Raw genomic sequence first — 22,529 nt, forward strand, 5'->3', positions numbered from 1 at the left:
CTTAAGTACAAGAATAGAGACTCTTCTTACTGTCGGTGCTTTGAGCATTCCCTGTGAGACCAGTATTAGTTTCCGATACACCACTGCAGGTTCTATGTATTCCTTGGAAATACGCATTGACGATGAAACACTGAAATTACATCGGAATTAAATACAAAGGGCACAATGACGCCTAGAGTGCAAGAAGAGTGAGACTTCTTCGAGTCTGTGCTTTGATCCTATCCTGTGACACCAGTATTAGTTTCCGATACGACACTGCAGTTTCAATGTATTCCTTGGACATTAACATTGGCGATTACACACAGAAATTGCATCGGAATTAAATACAAAGGGCACAATGCCGCCTTAAGTACAAGAATAGATACTGTTCTTACTGTCGGTGCTTTGAGCATTCATTGTGAAACCGGTATTAGTTTCCGATACACCACTGCAGGTTGATTGTATTCCTTGGAGCTTCACATTGACGATGAAACACAGAAATCGCATCGTAATAAAAAACAATAGGCACAAGCAGTCTTAAGTACGAGAATAGACACTCTTCTTACAGTCGGTGCCTTGAGCATTCCCTGTGAGACCAGTATTAGTTTCCGATACACCACTTCAGGTTCAATGTATTCCTTGGACCTTCACATTGACGATGAAACACAGAAATCGCATCGGAATTAAATACAAAAGGCACAATGCCGCCTTAAGTACAAGAATACAGACTCTACTTACAGTCGGTGCTTTGAGCATTCCTTGTGATATCAGTATTAGTTTCCGATGCACCACTGCAGGTCCAATGTATTCCTGGGACCTTCACATTGACGATGAAACACAGAAATCGCATCGGAATTAAATACCAAAGGCACAATGCCGCCTTAAGTACAAGAATAGAGACTCTTCTTACAGTCGGTGCTTTGAGCATGCCCTGTGAGACCAGTATTAGTATCCGATACACCACTGCAGGTTCAAAGTATTCCTTGGACATACACAATGACGATGAAACATTGAAATTACATCGGAATTAAATACAAAAGACACAATGCCGCCATAATGCAAGAGGAGTGAGACTTCTTAGAGTCCATTCTTTGATACTTTCCTGTGAGTCCAGTATTAGTTTCCGATACACCACTGCAGGTTCAAATTATTCCTTGGACCCTCACATTGACGATAAAAGACAGAAATTGCATTGGAATGAAATACAAAAGGCACAATGCCGCCTTAAGTACAAGAATAGATACTGTTCTTACTGTCGGTGCTTTGAGCATTCATTGTGAAACCGGTATTAGTTTCCGATACACCACTGCAGGTTGATTGTATTCCTTGGAGCTTCACATTGACGATGAAACACAGAAATCGCATCGTAATAAAAAACAATAGGCACAAGCAGTCTTAAGAACAAGAATAGAGACTCTTCTTACTTTCGGTGCTTTGAGCATGCCCTGTGAGACCAGTATTAGTATCCGATACACCACTGCAGGTTCAATGTAGTCCTTGGACATACACATTGACGATGAAACACTGAAATTACATCGGAATTAAATACAAAAGGAACAATGCCGCCTTAAGTACAAGACTAGAGACTCTTCTTACAGTCGGTGCTTTGAGCATTCCCTGTGAGACCAGTATTAGTTTCCGATACACCACTTCTGGTTCAATGTATTCCTTGGACCTTCACATTGACGATGAAACACAGAAATCGCATCGGATTTAAATACAAAAGGCACAATGCCGCCTTAAGTACAAGAACTCAGACTCTTCTTACAGTCTGTGCTTTGAGCATTCCCTGTGAGACCAGTATTATTTTCCGATACACCACAGCAGGTTCAATGCATTCCTTGGACCTTAACATTGACGATTACACACAGAAATCGCATCGGAATTAAATACAAAGGGCACAATGCCGCCTTAAGTACGAGAATAGACACTCTTCTTACAGTCGGTGCTTTGAACATTCCCTGTGAGACCAGCATTAGTTTCCGATACACCACTTCAGGTTCAATGTATTCCTTGGACCTTCACATTGACGATGAAACACAGAAATCGCATCGGAATTAAATACAAAAGGCACAATGCCGCCTTAAGTACAAGAATACAGACTCTACTTACAGTCGGTGCTTTCAGCATTCCCTGTGAGACCAGTATTAGTTTCCGATACACCACTGCAGGTCCAATGTATTCGTTGGACCTTCACATTGACGATGAAACACAGAAATCGCAACGGAATTAAATACAAAAGGCACAATGCCGCCCTAAGTACAACAATAGAGACTCTTCTTACAGTCGGTGCTATAAGCATTCCCTGTGAGACCACTATTAGTTTCCGATACGACACTGCAGTATCAATGTATTCCTTGGACCATCACATTGACGATGAAACACAGAAATCGCATCGGAATTAAATACAAGGGGCAGAATGCCACCTTAAGTACAAGAATAGAGACTCTTCTTACAGTCGGTGCTTTGAGCAGTCCCTGTGAGACCTCTATTAGTTTCCGATACACCACTGCTGGTTCAATGTACTCCTTGGACAGTCACATTGACGATGAAACACAGAAATCGCATCGGAATTAAATACAAAAGGCACAATGCCGCCTTAAGTACAAGAATAGAGACTCTTCTTACAGTCGGTGCTTTGAGCATTCCCTGTGAGACCAGTATTAATTTCCGATACACCACTGCAGATTCAATGTATTCCTTGGACATACACTATGACGATGAAACACTGAAATTACATCGGAATTTAATACAAAAGACACAATGCCGCCTTAATGCAAGAGGAGTGAGACTTCTTAGAGTCCATTCTTTGATACTTTCCTGTGAGTCCAGTATTAGTTTCCGATACACCACTGCAGGTTCAAAGTATTCCTTGGACCCTCACATTGACGATAAAAGACAGAAATTGCATCGGAATTAAATACAAAAGGCACAATGCCGCCTTAAGTACAAGAGTAGATACTCTTCTTACAGTCGGTGCTTTGAGCATTCCCTTTGAGACCAGTATTAGTATCCGATACACCACTGAAGGTTCAATGTATCCCTTGGACATACACATTGACGATGAAACACTGAAATTACATCGGAATTAAATACAAGAGGAACAATGCCGCCTTAAGTACAAGAATAGAGACTCTTCTTTCTGTGGTGCTTTGAGCATTCCCTGTGAGACCAGTATTAGTTTCCGATAAACCACTGCAGGTCCAATGTTTTCCTTGGACCATCACATTCACGATGAAACACAGAAATCGCATCGGAATTAAATACAAAAGTCACAATGCCGCCTTACGCACAAGAATAGAGACTCTTCTTGCAGTCGGTGTTTTGAGCATTCCCTGTGAGATCAGTATTATTTTCCGATACACCACTCAGGTTCAAAGTAATCCTTTGACATACACATTGATGATGAAACACTCAAATTACATCGGAATTAAATACAAAGGGCACAATGACGCCGTAAGTGCAAGAAGAGTGAGATTTTTTTTGAGTCTGCGTTTGATCCTTTCCTGTGAGACCAATATTAGTTTCCGATACACCACTGCAGCTTCAATGTATTCCTTGGACCTTCATATTGACGATGATACACTGAAATCGCATCGGAATTAAATACAAAAGGCACAATGCTGCCTTAAGTACATGATTACAGACTCTTCTTACAGTCGGTGCTTTGAGCATTCCCCGTGAGACCGGTATTAGGTTCCGATAATCTATCGCAGATTCAATGTATTCTTCGGACCTTCACATTGACGATGAAACACAGAAATTGCATCGGAATTAAATACAAAATGCACACTGCCGCCTTAGGTACAAGAATTGAGACTCATCTTACAGTCGGTGCTTTGAACATTCCCTGTGAGACCAGTATTAGTTTCCGATACACCACTGCAGGTTGAATGTATTCCGTGGAGCTTCACATTGACGACGAAACACAGAAATCGCATAGGAATTAAATACAAAAGGCACAATGCCGCCTGAAGTACAAGAACAACGACTCTACTTACAGTCGGTGCTTTGAGCATTCCCTGTGAGACTTGTATTAGTTTCCGATACACCACTGCAGGTTCAATGTAATCCTTGCATATACACATTGACGATGAGACACTGAAATTACATCGGAATTAAATACAAAGGGCACAAAGACGCCTTAAGTACAAGAAGAGTGAGACTTATTAGGGTCTGTGCTTTGATCCTTTCCTGTGAGACCAGTATTAGTTTCTGATACACCACTGCAGGTTCAATGTATTCCTTGGACCCTCATATTGACGATGAAACACAGAAATCGCATCGGAATTAAATACAAAAGGCACAATGCCGCCTTAAGTACAAGAATACAGACTCTACTTACAGTCGGTGCTTTGAGCATTCCCTGTGAAACCAGTATTAGTTTCCGATACACCACTGCAGGTTCAATGTATTCCTTGGACATACACATTGACGATGAGACACTGAAATTACATCGGAATTAAATACAAAGGGCACAAAGACGCCTTAAGTACAAGAAGGGAGAGACTTCTTAGGGTCTGTGCTTTGATCCTTTCCTGTGAGACAAGTATTAGCTTCTGATACACCACTGCAGGTTCAACGTATTCCTTGGACCTTCATATTGACGATGAAACACTGAAATCGCATCGGAATTAAATACAAAAGGCACAATGCCGCCTTAAGTACATGAATAGAAACTCTTCTTGCAGTCGGTGCTTTGAGCATTCCCTGTGAGACTAGTATTAGCTTCCGATACACCACTGCAGTTTCAGTGTATTCCTTGGACCTTCACATTGACGATGAATCACAGAAATGGCATCGGAATTAAATACAGAAGGCACAATGCCGATTTAAGTACAAGAATAGACACTCTTCTTACAGTCGATGATTCGAGCATTCCCTGTGTTACCAGTATTAGCTTCCGATACACCACTGCAGGTTGAATGTATTCCTTGGACCTTCAAATTGACGATGAAACACAGAAATCGTACCGGAATTAAATACAAAAGGCACAATGCCGCCTTAAGTACAAGAATACAGACACTACTTACAAACGGTGCTTTGAGCATTGCCTGTGAGACCAGTATTAGTTTCCGATACAGCACTGCAGGTTCAATGTATTCCTTGGACCTTCACATTGACGATGAAACACAGAAATCGCATCGGAATTAAATACAAAAGGCACAATGCCACCTTAAGAGCAACAAGAGTGTTGCTTCTTACAGGCTGTGCTTTGATCATTTCCTGTGAGACCAGTATTAGTTTCCGATACACCACTGCAGGTTCAATGTATTCCTTGGACATACACATTGACGATGAAACACGGAAATTACATGGAAATTAAATACAAAAGGCACAATGCCACCTTAAGTGCAAGAATAGAGACTCTTCTTACAGTCGCTGCTTTGAGCATTCCCTGTGAGATCAGTATTAGTTTCCGATACACCACTGCAGGTTCAATGTATTCCTTGGACCTTCACATTGATGATGAAACACAGAAATCGCATCGGAATTAAGTACAAAAGGCACAATGGCGCCTTAAGTACAAGAATAGAGACTCTTCTTACAGTCGGTGCTTTGAGCATTCCCTGTGAGACCAGTATTAGTGTCCGATACACCACTGCTGGTTCAATGTATTCCTTCGACATACACACTGACGATGAAACACTGATATTACATCGGAATTAAACACAAAAGGCACAATGCCGACTTTGGTGCAAGAATAGAGACTCATCTTACATTCGGTGCTTTTAGCATTCCCTATGAGACCAGTATTAGTTTCCGATACACCATTGCCGGTTCAATGTATTCCTTGGACCTTCACATTGACGATGAAACACAGAAATCGCATCGGAATTAAATACAAAAGGCCCATAAGTACAAGAATACTGACTCTTCTTACAGTCTGTGTTTTGTGCATTCCCTGTGAGACCAGTATTAGTTACCGATACACCACTGCGGGTTCAATGTATTCCTTGGACATACACATTGACGATGAAACACTGAAATTACATGGCAATTAAATACAAAAGGCACAATGCCGCCTTAAGTGCAAGAATAGAGACTCTTCTTACAGTCGGTGCTTTGAGCATTCCCTGTGAGACCAGTATTAGTTTCCGATACACCACTGCAGGTTCAATGTATTCCTTGGACCTTCACATTGATGATGAAACATAGAAATCGCATCGGAATTAAATACAAAAGCACAATGGCGCCTTAAGTACAAGAATAGAGACTCTTCTTACAGTCGGTGCTTTGAGCATTCCCTGTGAGACCAGTATTAGTGTCCGATACACCACTGCTGGTTCAATGTATTCCTTGGACATACACACTGACGATGAAACACTGATATTACATCGGAATTAAATACAAAAGGCACAATGCCGACTTAGGTGCAAGAATAGAGACTCCTCTTACATTCGGTGCTTTTAGCATTCCCTGTGAGACCAGTATTAGTTTCCGATACACCATTGCCGGTTCAATGTATTCCTTGGACCTTCACATTGACGATGAAACACAGAAATCGCATCGGAATTAAATACAAAAGGCCCAATGCCGCCATAAGTACAAGAATACTGACTCTTCTTACAGTCGGTGTTTTGTGCATTCCCTGTGAGACCAGTATTAGTTACCGATACACCACTGCGGGTTCAATGTATTCCTTGGACCTTCACATTGTCGATGAAACACAGAAATTACATCGGAATTAAATACAAAAGGCACAATGCCGCCTTACGTACAAGAATAGAGACTCTTCATATAGTCGGTGCTATGAGCATTCCCTGTAACACCAGTATCAGTTTCCGATTTACCACTGCAGGTTCCATGTATTCCTTGGACCTTCACATTGACGATGAAACACAGAAATCTCATCGGAATTAAATACAAAAGGGACAATGCCGCCTTAAGTGCAAGAAGAGTGAGACTTCGTAGAGTCTGTGCTTTGATCCTTCCCTGTGAGACCAGTATTAGTTTCTGATACACCACTGTAGGTTCAATGTATTCCTTGGACCTTCACGTTGACGATGAATCACAGAAATCGCATCGGAATTAAATACAAAAGGCACAATGGCGCCTTAAGTACAAGAATAGAGACTCTTATTACAGTCGGTGCTTTGAGCATTCCCTCTGAGAGCAGTATTAGTTTCCGATACACCACTGCAGGTTCAAGGTATTCCTAGGAACCTTCACATTGACTATGAAACACAGAAATCGCATCGGAATTAAATACAAAAGGCACAATGCCGCCTTACGTACAAGAATAGAGACTCTTCTTACAGTCGGTGCTATGAGCATTCCCTGTGAGACCAGTATTAGTTTCCGATACACCACTGCAGGTTGAATGTATTCACTGGACCTTCAAATTGACGATGAAACACAGAAATCTCATCGGAATTAAATACAAAAGGGACAATGCCGCCTTAAGTGCAAGAAGAGTGAGACTTCGTAGAGTCTGTGCTTTGATCCTTTCCTGTGAGACCAGTATTAGTTTCTGATACACCACTGCAGGTTCAATGTATTCCTTGGACCCTCATATTGACGATGAAACACAGAAATCGCATCGGAATTAAATACAAAAGGCACAATGCCGCCTTAAGTACAAGAATACAGACTCTACTTACAGTCGGTGCTTTGAGCATTCCCTGTGAAACCAGTATTAGTTTCCGATACACCACTGCAGGTTCAATGTATTCCTTGGACATACACATTGACGATGAGACACTGAAATTACATCGGAATTAAATACAAAGGGCACAAAGACGCCTTAAGTACAAGAAGGGAGAGACTTCTTAGGGTCTGTGCTTTGATCCTTTCCTGTGAGACAAGTATTAGCTTCTGATACACCACTGCAGGTTCAATGTATTCCTTGGACCTTCATATTGACGATGAAACACTGAAATCGCATCGGAATTAAATACAAAAGGCACAATGCCGCCTTAAGTACAAGAATAGGGACTCTTCTTACAGTCGGTGCATTGAGCTGTCCCTGTGAGACTTGTATTAGTTTCCGATACACCACTGCAGGTTCAATGTAATCCTTGGATATACACATTGACGATGAACACTGAAATTACATCGTAATTAAATATGAAAGGCACAAATCCGCCTTAAGTGCAAGAAGAGTGAGACTTCTTAGAGACTCTGCTTTGATCCTTTCCTGTGAGACCAGTATTAGTTTCCGATACACCACTGCAGGTCCCATGTATTCCTTGGACCTTCACATTGTCGATGAAACACAGAAATCCCATCGGAATTAAATACAAAAGGCACAATGCCGCCTTAAGTACATGAATAGAAACTCTTCTTGCAGTCGGTGCTTTGAGCATTCCCTGTGAGACTAGTATTAGCTTCCGATACACCACTGCAGTTTCAGTGTATTCCTTGGACCTTCACATTGACGATGAATCACAGAAATGGCATCGGAATTAAATACAGAAGGCACAATGCCGATTTAAGTACAAGAATAGACACTCTTCTTACAGTCGATGATTCGAGCATTCCCTGTGGGACCAGTATTAGCTTCCGATACACCACTGCAGGTTGAATGTATTCCTTGGACCTTCAAATTGACGATGAAACACAGAAATCGTACCGGAATTAAATACAAAAGGCACAATGCCGCCTTAAGTACAAGAATACAGACACTACTTACAAACGGTGCTTTGAGCATTGCCTGTGAGACCAGTATTAGTTTCCGATACAGCACTGCAGGTTCAATGTATTCCTTGGACCTTCACATTGACGATGAAACACAGAAATCGCATCGGAATTAAATACAAAAGGCACAATGCCACCTTAAGAGCAACAAGAGTGTTGCTTCTTACAGGCTGTGCTTTGATCCTTTCCTGTGAGACCAGTATTAGTTTCCGATACACCACTGCAGGTTCAATGTATTCCTTGGACATACACATTGACGATGAAACACGGAAATTACATGGAAATTAAATACAAAAGGCACAATGCCACCTTAAGTGCAAGAATAGAGACTCTTCTTACAGTCGCTGCTTTGAGCATTCCCTGTGAGATCAGTATTAGTTTCCGATACACCACTGCAGGTTCAATGTATTCCTTGGACCTTCACATTGATGATGAAACATAGAAATCGCATCGGAATTAAGTACAAAAGGCACAATGGCGCCTTAAGTACAAGAATAGAGACTCTTCTTACAGTCGGTGCTTTGAGCATTCCCTGTGAGACCAGTATTAGTGTCCGATACACCACTGCTGGTTCAATGTATTCCTTCGACATACACACTGACGATGAAACACTGATATTACATCGGAATTAAACACAAAAGGCACAATGCCGACTTTGGTGCAAAAATAGAGACTCATCTTACATTCGGTGCTTTTAGCATTCCCTATGAGACCAGTATTAGTTTCCGATACACCATTGCCGGTTCAATGTATTCCTTGGACCTTCACATTGACGATGAAACACAGAAATCGCATCGGAATTAAATACAAAAGGCCCATAAGTACAAGAATACTGACTCTTCTTACAGTCTGTGTTTTGTGCATTCCCTGTGAGACCAGTATTAGTTACCGATACACCACTGCGGGTTCAATGTATTCCTTGGACATACACATTGACGATGAAACACTGAAATTACATGGCAATTAAATACAAAAGGCACAATGCCGCCTTAAGTGCAAGAATAGAGACTCTTCTTACAGTCGGTGCTTTGAGCATTCCCTGTGAGACCAGTATTAGTTTCCGATACACCACTGCAGGTTCAATGTATTCCTTGGACCTTCACATTGATGATGAAACATAGAAATCGCATCGGAATTAAATACAAAAGCACAATGGCGCCTTAAGTACAAGAATAGAGACTCTTCTTACAGTCGGTGCTTTGAGCATTCCCTGTGAGACCAGTATTAGTGTCCGATACACCACTGCTGGTTCAATGTATTCCTTGGACATACACACTGACGATGAAACACTGATATTACATCGGAATTAAATACAAAAGGCACAATGCCGACTTAGGTGCAAGAATAGAGACTCCTCTTACATTCGGTGCTTTTAGCATTCCCTGTGAGACCAGTATTAGTTTCCGATACACCATTGCCGGTTCAATGTATTCCTTGGACCTTCACATTGACGATGAAACACAGAAATCGCATCGGAATTAAATACAAAAGGCCCAATGCCGCCATAAGTACAAGAATACTGACTCTTCTTACAGTCGGTGTTTTGTGCATTCCCTGTGAGACCAGTATTAGTTACCGATACACCACTGCGGGTTCAATGTATTCCTTGGACCTTCACATTGTCGATGAAACACAGAAATCGCATCGGAATTAAATACAAAAGGCACAATGCCGCCTTACGTACAAGAATAGAGACTCTTCATATAGTCGGTGCTATGAGCATTCCCTGTAACACCAGTATCAGTTTCCGATTTACCACTGCAGGTTCCATGTATTCCTTGGACCTTCACATTGACGATGAAACACAGAAATCTCATCAGAATTAAATACAAAAGGGACAATGCCGCCTTAAGTGCAAGAAGAGTGAGACTTCGTAGAGTCTGTGCTTTGATCCTTCCCTGTGAGACCAGTATTAGTTTCTGATACACCACTGTAGGTTCAATGTATTCCTTGGACCTTCACGTTGACGATGAATCACAGAAATCGCATCGGAATTAAATACAAAAGGCACAATGGCGCCTTAAGTACAAGAATAGAGACTCTTATTACAGTCGGTGCTTTGAGCATTCCCTCTGAGAGCAGTATTAGTTTCCGATACACCACTGCAGGTTCAAGGTATTCCTAGGAACCTTCACATTGACTATGAAACACAGAAATCGCATCGGAATTAAATACAAAAGGCACAATGCCGCCTTACGTACAAGAATAGAGACTCTTCTTACAGTCGGTGCTATGAGCATTCCCTGTGAGACCAGTATTAGTTTCCGATACACCACTGCAGGTTGAATGTATTCACTGGACCTTCAAATTGACGATGAAACACAGAAATCGCACCGGAATTAAATTCAAAAGGCAAAATGCGACCTTAAGTACAAGAATACAGGCACTACTTACAGTCGGTGTTTTGAGCATTGCCTGTGAGACCAGTATTAGTTTCCGATACACCACTGCAGGTTCAATGTATTCCTTGGACATACACATTGACGATGAAACACTGAAATTACATGGCCATTAAATACAAAAGGCACAATGCCGCCTTAAGTGCAAGAATAGGGACTCTTCTTACAGTCGGTGCTTTGAGCATTCCCTGTGAGACCAGTATTAGTTTCCGATTCACCACTGCAGGTTCAATGTATTCCTTGGACCTTCACATTGATGATGAAACATAGAAATCGCATCGGAATTAAATACAAAAGCACAATGGCGCCTTAAGTACAAGAATAGAGACTCTTCTTACAGTCGGTGCTTTGAGCATTCCCTGTGAGACCAGTATTAGTGTCCGATACACCACTGCTGGTTCAATGTATTCCTTGGACATACACACTGACGATGAAACACTGATATTACATCGGAATTAAATACAAAAGGCACAATGCCGACGTAGGTGCAAGAATAGAGACTCCTCTTACATTCGGTGCTTTTAGCATTCCCTGTGAGACCAGTATTAGTTTCCGATACACCACTGCCGGTTCAATGTATTCCTTGGACCTTCACATTGACGATGAAACACAGAAATCGCATCGGAATTAAATACAAAAGGCCCAATGCCGCCATAAGTACAAGAATACTGACTCTTCTTACAGTCGGTGTTTCGTGCATTCCCTGTGAGACCAGTATTAGTTACCGATACACCACTGCGGGTTCAATGTATTCCTTGGACCTTCACATTGACGATGAAACACCGAAATCGCATCGGAATTAAATACAAAAGGCACAATGCCGCCTTACGTACAAGAATAGAGACTCTTCATATAGTCGGTGCTATGAGCATTCCCTGTAAGACCAGTATTAGTTTCCGATTTACCACTGCAGGTTCCATGTATTCCTTGGACCTTCACATTGACGATGAAACACAGAAATCTCATCGGAATTAAATACAAAAGGGACAATGCCGCCTTAAGTGCAAGAAGAGTGAGACTTCTTAGAGTCTGTGCTTTGATCCTTCCCTGTGAAACCAGTATTAGTTTCTGATACACCACTGCAGGTTCAATGTATTCCTTGTTCCTTCACATTGACGATGAATCACAGAAATCGCATGGGAATTAAATACAACAGGCACAATGGCGCCTTAAATACAAGAATAGAGACACTTCTTATAGTCGGTGCTTTGAGCATTCCCTGTGAGACCAGTATTAGTTTCCGATACACAATTGCAGATTCAATGTATTCCTTGGAGCTTCACATTGACGATGAAACACAGAAATCGCATCGGAATTAAATACAAAAGGCACAATGCCGCCTTAAGTGAGGGAGTAGAGACTCTTCTTACAGTCGTTGCTTTGAGCATTCCCTGTGAGACAAGTATTAGTTTCCGATACACCACTGCATGTTCAATGTATTCCTTGGACCTTCACATTCACGATGAAGCACAGAAATCTCATCGGAATTAAATACAAAAGGGACAATGCCGCCTTAAGTGCAAGAAGAGTGAGACTTCGTAGAGTCTGTGCTTTGATCCTTCCCTGTGAGACCAGTATTAGTTTCTGATACACCACTGTAGGTTCAATGTATTCCTTGGACCTTCACGTTGACGATGAATCACAGAAATCGCATCGGAATTAAATACAAAAGGCACAATGGCGCCTTAAGTACAAGAATAGAGACTCTTATTACAGTCGGTGCTTTGAGCATTCCCTCTGAGAGCAGTATTAGTTTCCGATACACCACTGCAGGTTCAAGGTATTCCTAGGAACCTTCACATTGACTATGAAACACAGAAATCGCATCGGAATTAAATACAAAAGGCACAATGCCGCCTTACGTACAAGAATAGAGACTCTTCTTACAGTCGGTGCTATGAGCATTCCCTGTGAGACCAGTATTAGTTTCCGATACACCACTGCAGGTTCAATGTATTCCTTGGACCTTCACATTGACGACGAAACACAGAAATCGCATCGGAATTAAATACAAACGGCACAATGCCGTTTTAAGTACAAGAACACAGACTCTTCTTACAGTCTGTGCTTTGAGAATTCCCTGTGAGACCAGTATTAGCTTCCGATATACCACTGCAGGTTCAATGTATTCCTTGGAGCTTCACATTGACGATGAAACACAGAAATCGCATCGGAATTAAATACAAAAGGCACAATGCCGCCTTAAGTGAAGAAGTAGAGACTCTTCTTACAGTCGTTGCTGTGAGCGTTCCATGTGAGACCAGTATTAGTTTCCGATACACCACTGCTGGTTCAATGTATTCCTTGGGCATTCACATTGACGATCAAACACTGAAATTACATTGGAATTAAATACAAAAGGCACAATGCCGCCTTAATTGCAAGAAGAGTGAGACTTCTTAGAGTCAGTGCTTTGATCCTTTCCTGTGAGACCAGTATTGGTTTCCGATACACCACTGCAGGTTCAATGTATTCCTTGGACCTTCACATTGACGATGAAACACAGAAATCGCATCGGAAATAAATACAAAAGGCACAATGCCGCCCTAAGTACAAGAACACAGACTATTCTTACAGTCTGTGCTTTGAGCATTCCCTGTGAGACCAGTATTAGTTTCCGATACACCACTGCAGGTTCAATGTATTTCTTGGACTTTCACATTGCCGAAGAAACACAGAAATCGCATAGGAATTAAATACAAAAGGCACAATGCCGCCTAAAGTACAAAAATAGAGACTCCTCTTACAGTCGGTGCTTTGAGCATTCCCTGTTACACCAGTATTAGTTTCCGATACACCAATGCAGGTTCATTGTATTCCTCGGACCTTCACCCTGACGATGAATCACAGAAATCGCATCGGAATTTAATACAAAAGGCACAATGCCACCTTAGGTGCAAGAGTAGAGATTCTTCTTACAGTCGGTGCTATGAGCATTCCTTGTCAGACCAGTATTAGTTTCCGATACACCACTGCAGGTTCAATGTATTCCTTGGAAATACACATTGACGATCAAACACTGAAATTACATCGGAATTAAAAACAAAAGGCACAATGCCGCCTTAATTGCAAGAAGAGTGAGACTTCTTAGATTCTGTGCTTTGATCCTTTCCTGTGAGACCAGTATTAGTTCCGATACACCACTGCACGTTCAATGCATTCCTTGGACCGTCACATTGAATACGAAAGACAGAAATCGTATCGGAATTAAACTCAAAAGGCACTAAGCCGCCTTAAGTACAAGAATACAGACTCATCTTACAGTCGGTGCTTTGAGCATTCCCTGTGTGCCCAGTATTAATTTCCGATACACCACTGCAGGTTCAATGTATTCCTTGGACCTTCACATTGCCGAAGAAACACAGAAATCGCATCGGAATTAAATACAAAAGGCACAATGCCGTCTTAAGTACAAGAATAGAGACTCTTCTTACAGTCGGTGCTTTGAGCATTCCCTCTGAGACCAGTATTAGTTTCCGATACAATGCCGCCTTAATTTGCAAGAAGACTGAGACTTCTTAGAGTCAGTGCTTTGAACCTTTCCTGTGATTGTAGTATTAGTTTCCGATACACCACTGCAGGTTCAATGTATTCCTTGGACCTTCACATTGACGATGAAACACAGAAATCGCATCGGAATTAAATACAAAAGGCACAATGCCGCCTTACGTACAAGAATAGAGACTCTTCTTACAGTCGGTGCCATGAGCATTCCCTGTGAGACCAGTATTAGTTTCCGATACACCACTGCAGGTTCAATGTATTCCTTGGACCTTCACATTGACGATGAAACACAGAAATCTCATCGGAATTAAATACAAAAGGGACAATGTTGCCTTAAGTGCAAGAAGAGAGAGACTTCCTAGCGTCTGTGCTTTGATCCATCCCTGTGGGACCAGTATTAGTTTCTGATACACCACTGCAGGTTCAATGTATTCCTTGGACCTTCACATTGACGATGAATCACAGAAATCGCATCGGAATTAAATACAACAGGCACAGTGGCGCCTTAAGTACAAGAATAGAGACTCTTCTTTCAGTCGGAGCTTTGAGCATTCCCTGTGAGAGCAGTATTAGTTTCCGATACACCACTGCAGATTCAATGTATTCCTTGGAGCTTCACATTGACGATGAAACACAGAAATCGCATCGGAATTAATTACAAAAGGCACAATGCCGCCTTACGTACAAGAATAGAGACTCTTCTTACAGTCGGTGCTATGAGCATTAACTGTGAGACCAGTATTAGTTTCCGATACACCACTGCAGGTTCAATGTATTCCTTGGACCTTCACATTGACGATGAAACACAGAAATCTCATCGGAAATAAATACAAAAGGGACAATGTTGCCTTAAGTGCAAGAAGAGAGAGACTTCCTAGCGTCTGTGCTTTGATCCTTCCCTGTGAGACCAGTATTAGTTTCTGATACACCACTGCAGGTTCAATGTATTCCTTGGACCTTCACATTGACGATGAAACACAGAAATCGCATCGGAATTAATTACAAAAGGCACAATGCCGCCTTATGTACCAGAATAGAGGCTCTTCTTACAGTCGTGCTTTGAGCATTCCCTGTGAGACCAGTATTAGTTTCAAATCCACCACTGCAGGTTCAATGTATTCCTTGGACCGTCACATTGGCGATGAAAGACAGATATCGCGTTGGAATTAAATACAAAAAGCACAATGCCGCCCTAAGTACTAGAATGCAGACTCTTCTTACAGTCGTTTTTTGAGCATTCCCTGTGACCCCTGTATTAGTTTCCGATACACCACTGCAGGTTTCAATGTATTCCTTGGACCTTCACATTGACGACGAAACATAGAATTCAGTTCGGAATTAAATACAAAAGGCACAATGCCGCCTTAAGTGCAACAAGAGTGAGTGTTCTTAGACTCTGTGTTTTGATCCTTTCCTGTGAGACCAGTATTAGTTTCAAATCCACAACTGCAGGTTCAATGTATTCCTTGGACCTTCACATTGACGATGAATCACAGATATCGCATCGGAATTAAATACAAAAGGCACAATGCCGCCTTAAGTACAACAATAGAGACTCTTCTTACAGTCGGTGCTTTGAGCATTCCCTGTGAGACCAGTATTAGTTTCCGATACACCACTGCAGATTCAATGTAGTCCTTGGAGCTTCACATTGAGGATGAAACACAGAAATCGCATCGGAATTAAATACAAAAGGCACAATGCCGCCTTAAGTGAGGAAGTAGAGACTCTTATTGCTGTCGTTGTTTGAGCATTCCCTGTGAGACAAGTATTAGATTCCGGTACACCACTGCAGGTTTAATGTATTCCTTGGACCTTCACATTGACGATGAATCACAGAAATCGCCTCGGAATGTAATACAAAATGCACTAAGCCGCCTTAAGTACAGGAATACAGACTCTTCTTACAGTCTGTTCTTTGAGCATTCCCTGTGAGACCAGTATTAGTTTCCGATACACCACTGTAGATTCAATGTATTCCTTGGATCTTCACAATGACGATGAAACACAGAAATCGCATCGGAATTAAATACAAAGGGGACAATGCCGCCTTAAGTGCAAGAAGAGTGAGACTTCTTAGAGTCTGTGCTTTGATCCTTTCCTGTGAGACCAGTATTAGTTTCTGATACACCACTGCAGGGTCAATGTATTCCTTGGAGCTTCACATTGACGATGAATCACAGATATCGCATCGGAATTAAATACAAAAGGCACAATGCCGCCTTAATTACAAGAATAGAGCCTCTTCTTACAGTCGGTGTTTTGAGCATTCCCTGTGAGACGAGTAATAGTTTCCAATACACCACTGCAGGTTCAATGTATTCCTTGGACGTCCATATTCACGGTGAAACACAGAAATTGCATCGGAATTAAATACAAAAGGCACAATGCCGCCTTAAGTACAAGAATGGAGACACTTCTTACAGTCGGTGCTTTGAGCATTGCCTCTCAGAGCAGTATTAGTTTCTGATACACCACTGCAGGTTCAAGGTATTCCTTGGACCTTCACATTCACTATGAAACACAGAAATCGCAACGGAATTAAACGCAAAAGGCACAATGCCGCCTTAAGTACAAGAATAGAGACACTTCTTACAGTCGGTGCTTTGAGCAATCCCTCTGAGAGCAGTATTATTTTCCGATACACCACTGCAGGTTCAAAGTATTCCTTCGACATTCACATTGACTATGAAACACGGAAATCGCATCGGAAATAAATACAAAAGGCACAATGCCGCCTTAAGTACAAGAATAGAGACTCTTCTTACAGTCGCTGCTTTGAGCATTCCCTGTGAGACCAGTATTAGTTTCCGATACACTACTGTAGGTTCAATGTATTCCTTGTACCTTCACATTGACGATGAAACACAGAAATCGCATCGGAATTAAATACAAAAGGCACAATGCCGCTTTAAGTACAAGAATAGAGACTCTTCTTACAGTCGGTGCTTTGAGCATTCCCTGTGAGACCAGTATTAGTTTCCGATACACCACTGCAGGTACAATGTATTCCTTTGACATACACATTGCCGAAGAAACACAGAAATCGCATCGGAATTAAATACAAAAGGCACAATGCCGTCTTAAGTACAAGAATAGAGACTCTTCTTACAATCGGTGCTTTGAGCATTCCCTGTGAAACCAGTATTAGTTTCCGATACACCACTGCAGGTCAATGTATTCCTTGGACATACACAATGACGATGAAACACTGAAATGACATCGCAATTAAATACAAAAGAGACAATGCCGACTTAATGCAAGAAGACTGAGACTTCTTAGAGTCCATTCTTTGATACCTTCCTGTGAGTCCAGTATTAGTTTCCGATACACTACTGAAGGTTCAATGTATTCCTTGGACCCTCACATTGACGATAAAAGACAGAAATTGCATCGGAATTAAATACAAATGGCACAATGCGGACTTCAGTACAAGAATAGAGACTCTTCTTACAGTCGGTGCTTTGAGCATTCCCTCTGAGAGCAGTATTAGTTTCCGATACACCACTGCAGGTTCAAGGTATTCCTTGGACCTTCACATTGACTACGAAACACATAAATCGCATCGGAATTAAATACAAGAGGCACAAGGCCGCCTTAAGTACAAGAATAGATACCCTTCCTACAGTCGGTGCTTTGAGCATTCCCTGTGAGACCAGTATTAGTTTCCGATACACCACAGCAGGTTCAAAGTATTCCTTGGACTTTCACATTCACTATGAAACACAGAAATCGCATTGGAATTAAATACAAAAGGCACAATGCCGCCTTAAGTGCAAGACTAGTGACACTTCTTACAGTCGGTGCTTTGAGCATTCCTTCAGAGAGCAGTATTAGTTTCCGATACACCACTGCAGGTTCAATGTATTCCTTGGACCTTCACATTGACTATGAAACACAGAAATCGCATCAGAAATAATTACAAAAGGCACAATGCCGCCTTAAGTACAAGAATAGAGACTCTTCTTACAGTCGGTGCTTTGAGCATTCCCTGTGAGACCAGTATTAGCTTCCGATACACCACTGCAGGTTCAATGTATTCCTTGGACCTTCACATTGACGATGAAACACAGAAATCGCATCGGAATTAAATACAAAAGGCACAATGCCGCCTTATGTACAAGAATAGAGACTCTTCTTACAGTCGGTGCTTTGAGCATTCCCTGTGAGACCAGTATTAGTTTCCGATACATCACTGCAGGTTCAATGTGTTCCTTGGACATACACAATGACGATGAAACACTGAAATTACATGGGAATTAAATACGAAAAACAGAATGCCGCCTTAATGCAAGAAGTTTGAGACTTCTTAGAGTCCATTCTTTAATCCTTTCCTGTGAGACCAGTATTAGTTTCCGATACACCACTGCTGGTTCAATGTATACCTTTGACCTTCACATTGACGATGAAAAACAGAAATCGCATCAGAACTAAATACAGAAGGCACAATGCCGAATTAATTACAAGAATAGAGACTCTTCTTACAGTCGGTGCTTTGAGGATTCATGTGGGACCAGTAATAGTTTCCGATACACCACTGCAGGTTCAATGTATTCCTTGGACCTTCACATTGACGATGAATCACAGAAGTCGCATCGGAATTAAATACAGAAGGCACAATGGCGCCTTAAGTACAAGAATAGGGACTCTTCTTACAGTCGGTGCTTGGAGCATTCCCTGTGAGACCAGTATTAGATTCTGATACACCACTGCAGATTCAATGTATTCCTTGGAGCTTCACATTGACGATGAAACACAGAAATCGCATCGGAATTAAATACAAAAGACACAAAACCGCCTTAAGTGAGGGAGTAGAGACTCTTCTTACAGTCGTTGCTTTGAGCATTCCCTGTGAGACCAGTATTAGATTCCGATACACAGCTGCAGGTTCAATGCATTCCTTGGACATTCACATTGACGATGAAACACAGAAATCGCATCGGAATAAATACAAAAGGCACAAAGCCGCCTTAAGTACAAGAATAGAGACTCTTCTTTCAGTCGTTGCTTTGAGCATTACCTGTGATACCAGTATTAGTTTCCGATACACCACTGCACGTTCAATGCATTCCTTGGACGGTCAAATTGAATATGAAAGACAGAAATCGTATCGGAATTAAACCCAAATGGCACTAAGCCGCCTTAAGTACAAGAATACAGACTCTTCTTACAGTCGATGCTTTGAGCATTTCCTGTGAGACCTGTATTAGTTTCCGATACACCACTGCAGGTTCAATGTATTCCTTGGACCTTCACATTGACGATGAAACACAGAAATGGCATCGGAATTAAATATAAAAGGCACAATGCCGCCTTAAGTACTACAATAGAGACTCTTCTTACAGTCTGTGCTTTGAGCATTCCCTGTGAGACCAGTATTAGTTTCCGATACACCACTGCAGATTCAATGTATTCCTTGGAGCTTCACATTGAGGATGAAACACAGAAATCGCATCGGAATTAAATACAAAAGGCACAATGCCGCCTTAAGTGAGGAAGTAGAGACTCTTATTACTGTCGTTGCTTTGAGCATTCCCTGTGAGACCAGTATTAGATTCCGGTACACCACTGCAGGTTTAATGTATTCCTTGGACCTTCACATTGACGATGAATCACAGAAATCGCCTCGGAATGTAATACAAAATGCACAATGCCGCCTTAAGTGCAAGAGTAGAGACTCTTCTTACAGTCGGTGCTTTGAGCATTCCCTGTCAGACCAGTATTGGTTTCCGATACACCATTGCAGGCTCAATGTATTCCATGGACATACACATTGACGATGAAACACTGAAATTACATCGGAATTAAATACAAAAGGCACAAGGCCGCCTTAATTGCAAGAAGAGTGAGACTTCTTAGAGTCTGCGTTTTGATCCTTTCCTGTGAGACCAGTATTAGTTTTCGATACACCACTCAAGTTCAATGCATTCCTTGGACCGTCACATTGAATATGAAAGACAGAAATCGTATCGGAATTAAACACAAAAGGCACTAAGCCGCCTTAAGTACAGGAATACAGACTCTTCTTACAGTCGGTTCTTTGAGCATTCCCTGTGAGACCAGTCTTAGTTTCCGATACACCACTGTAGATTCAATGTATTCCTTGGATCTTCACAATGACGATGAAACACAGAAATCGCATCGGAATTAAATACAAAGGGGACAATGCCGCCTTAAGTGCAAGAAGAGTGAGACTTCTTAGAGTCTGTGCTTTGATCCTTTCCTGTGAGACCAGTATTAGTTTCTGATACACCACTGCAGGGTCAATGTATTCCTTGGAGCTTCACGTTGACGATGAATCACAGATATCGCATCGGAATTAAATACAAAAGGCACAATGCCGCCTTAATTACAAGAATAGAGCCTCTTCTTACAGTCGGTGTTTTGAGCATTCCCTGTGAGACGAGTAATAGTTTCCAATACACCACTGCAGGTTCAATGTATTCCTTGGACGTCCACATTCACGGTGAAACACAGAAATTGCATCGGAAGTATATACAAAAGGCACAATGCCGCCTTAAGTACAAGAATAGAGACACTTCTTACAGTCGGTGCTTTGAGCATTGCCTCTCAGAGCAGTATTAGTTTCTGATACACCACTGCAGGTTCAAGGTATTCCTTGGACCTTCACATTCACTATGAAACACAGAAATCGCAACGGAATTAAACACAAAAGGCACAATGCCGCCTTAAGTACAAGAATAGAGACACTTCTTACAGTCGGTGCTTTGAGCAATCCCTCTGAGAGCAGTATTAGTTTCCGATACACCACTGCAGGTTCAAAGTATTCCTTGGACATTCACATTGATTATGAAACACGGAAATCGCATCGGAAATAAATACAAAAGGCACAATGCCGCCTTAAGTACAAGAATAGAGACTCTTCTTACAGTCGGTGCTTTGAGCATTCCCTGTGAGACCAGTATTAGTTTCCGATGCACCACTGCAGGTACAAAGTATTCCTTTGACATACACATTGCCGAAGAAACACAGAAATCGCATCGGAATTAAATACAAAAGGCACAATGCCGTCTTAAGTACAATAATAGAGACTCTTCTTACAATCGGTGCTTTGAGCATTCCCTGTGAAACCAGTATTAGTTTCCGATACACCACTGCAGGTCAATGTATTCCTTGGACATACACAATGACGATGAAACACTGAAATTACATCGCAATTAAATAAAAAAGAGACAATGCCGACTTAATGCAAGAAGACTGAGACTTCTTAGAGTCCATTCTTTGATACCTTCCTGTGAGTCCAGTATTAGTTTCCGATACACTACTGAAGGTTCAATGTATTCCTTGGACCCTCACATTCTACATCTACATCTACATTGATACTCCGCAAGACACCCAACGGTGTGTGGCGGAGGGCACTTTACGTGCCACTGTCATTACCTCCCTTTCCTGTTCCAGTCGCGTATGGTTCGCGGGAAGAACGACTGCCTGAAAGCCTCCGTGCGCGCTCTAATCTCTCTAATTTTACATTCGTGATCTCCTCTGGAAGTATAGGTAGGGGGAAGCAATATATGCGATACCTCATCCAGAAACGCACCCTCTCGAAACCTGGCGAGCAAGCTACAACGCGATGCAGAGCGCCTCTCTTGCAGAGTCTGCCACTTGAGTTTATTAAACATCTCCGTAACGCTATGACGGTTACCAAATAACCCGGTGACGCAACGCGCCGCTCTTCTTTGGATCTTCTCTATCTCCTCCGTCAACCCGACCTGGTACGGATCCCACACTGATGAGCAATACTCAAGTATAGGTCGAACGAGTGTTTTGTAAGCCACCTCCTTTGTTGATGGACTACATTTTCTAAGCACTCTCCCAATGAATCTCAACCTCGTACCCGCCTTACCAACAATTAATTTTATATGATCATTCCACTTCAAATCGTTCCGTACGCATACTCCCAGATATTTTACAGAAGTAACTGCTACCAGTGTTTGTTCCGCTATCATATAATCATACAATAAAGGATCCTTCTTTCTACGTATTCGC

The sequence above is a fragment of the Schistocerca americana genome, unplaced genomic scaffold, assembly GCF_021461395.2.
Source record: "Schistocerca americana isolate TAMUIC-IGC-003095 unplaced genomic scaffold, iqSchAmer2.1 HiC_scaffold_13, whole genome shotgun sequence".
In the NCBI taxonomy this organism is placed as follows: Eukaryota; Metazoa; Arthropoda; class Insecta; order Orthoptera; family Acrididae; genus Schistocerca; species Schistocerca americana.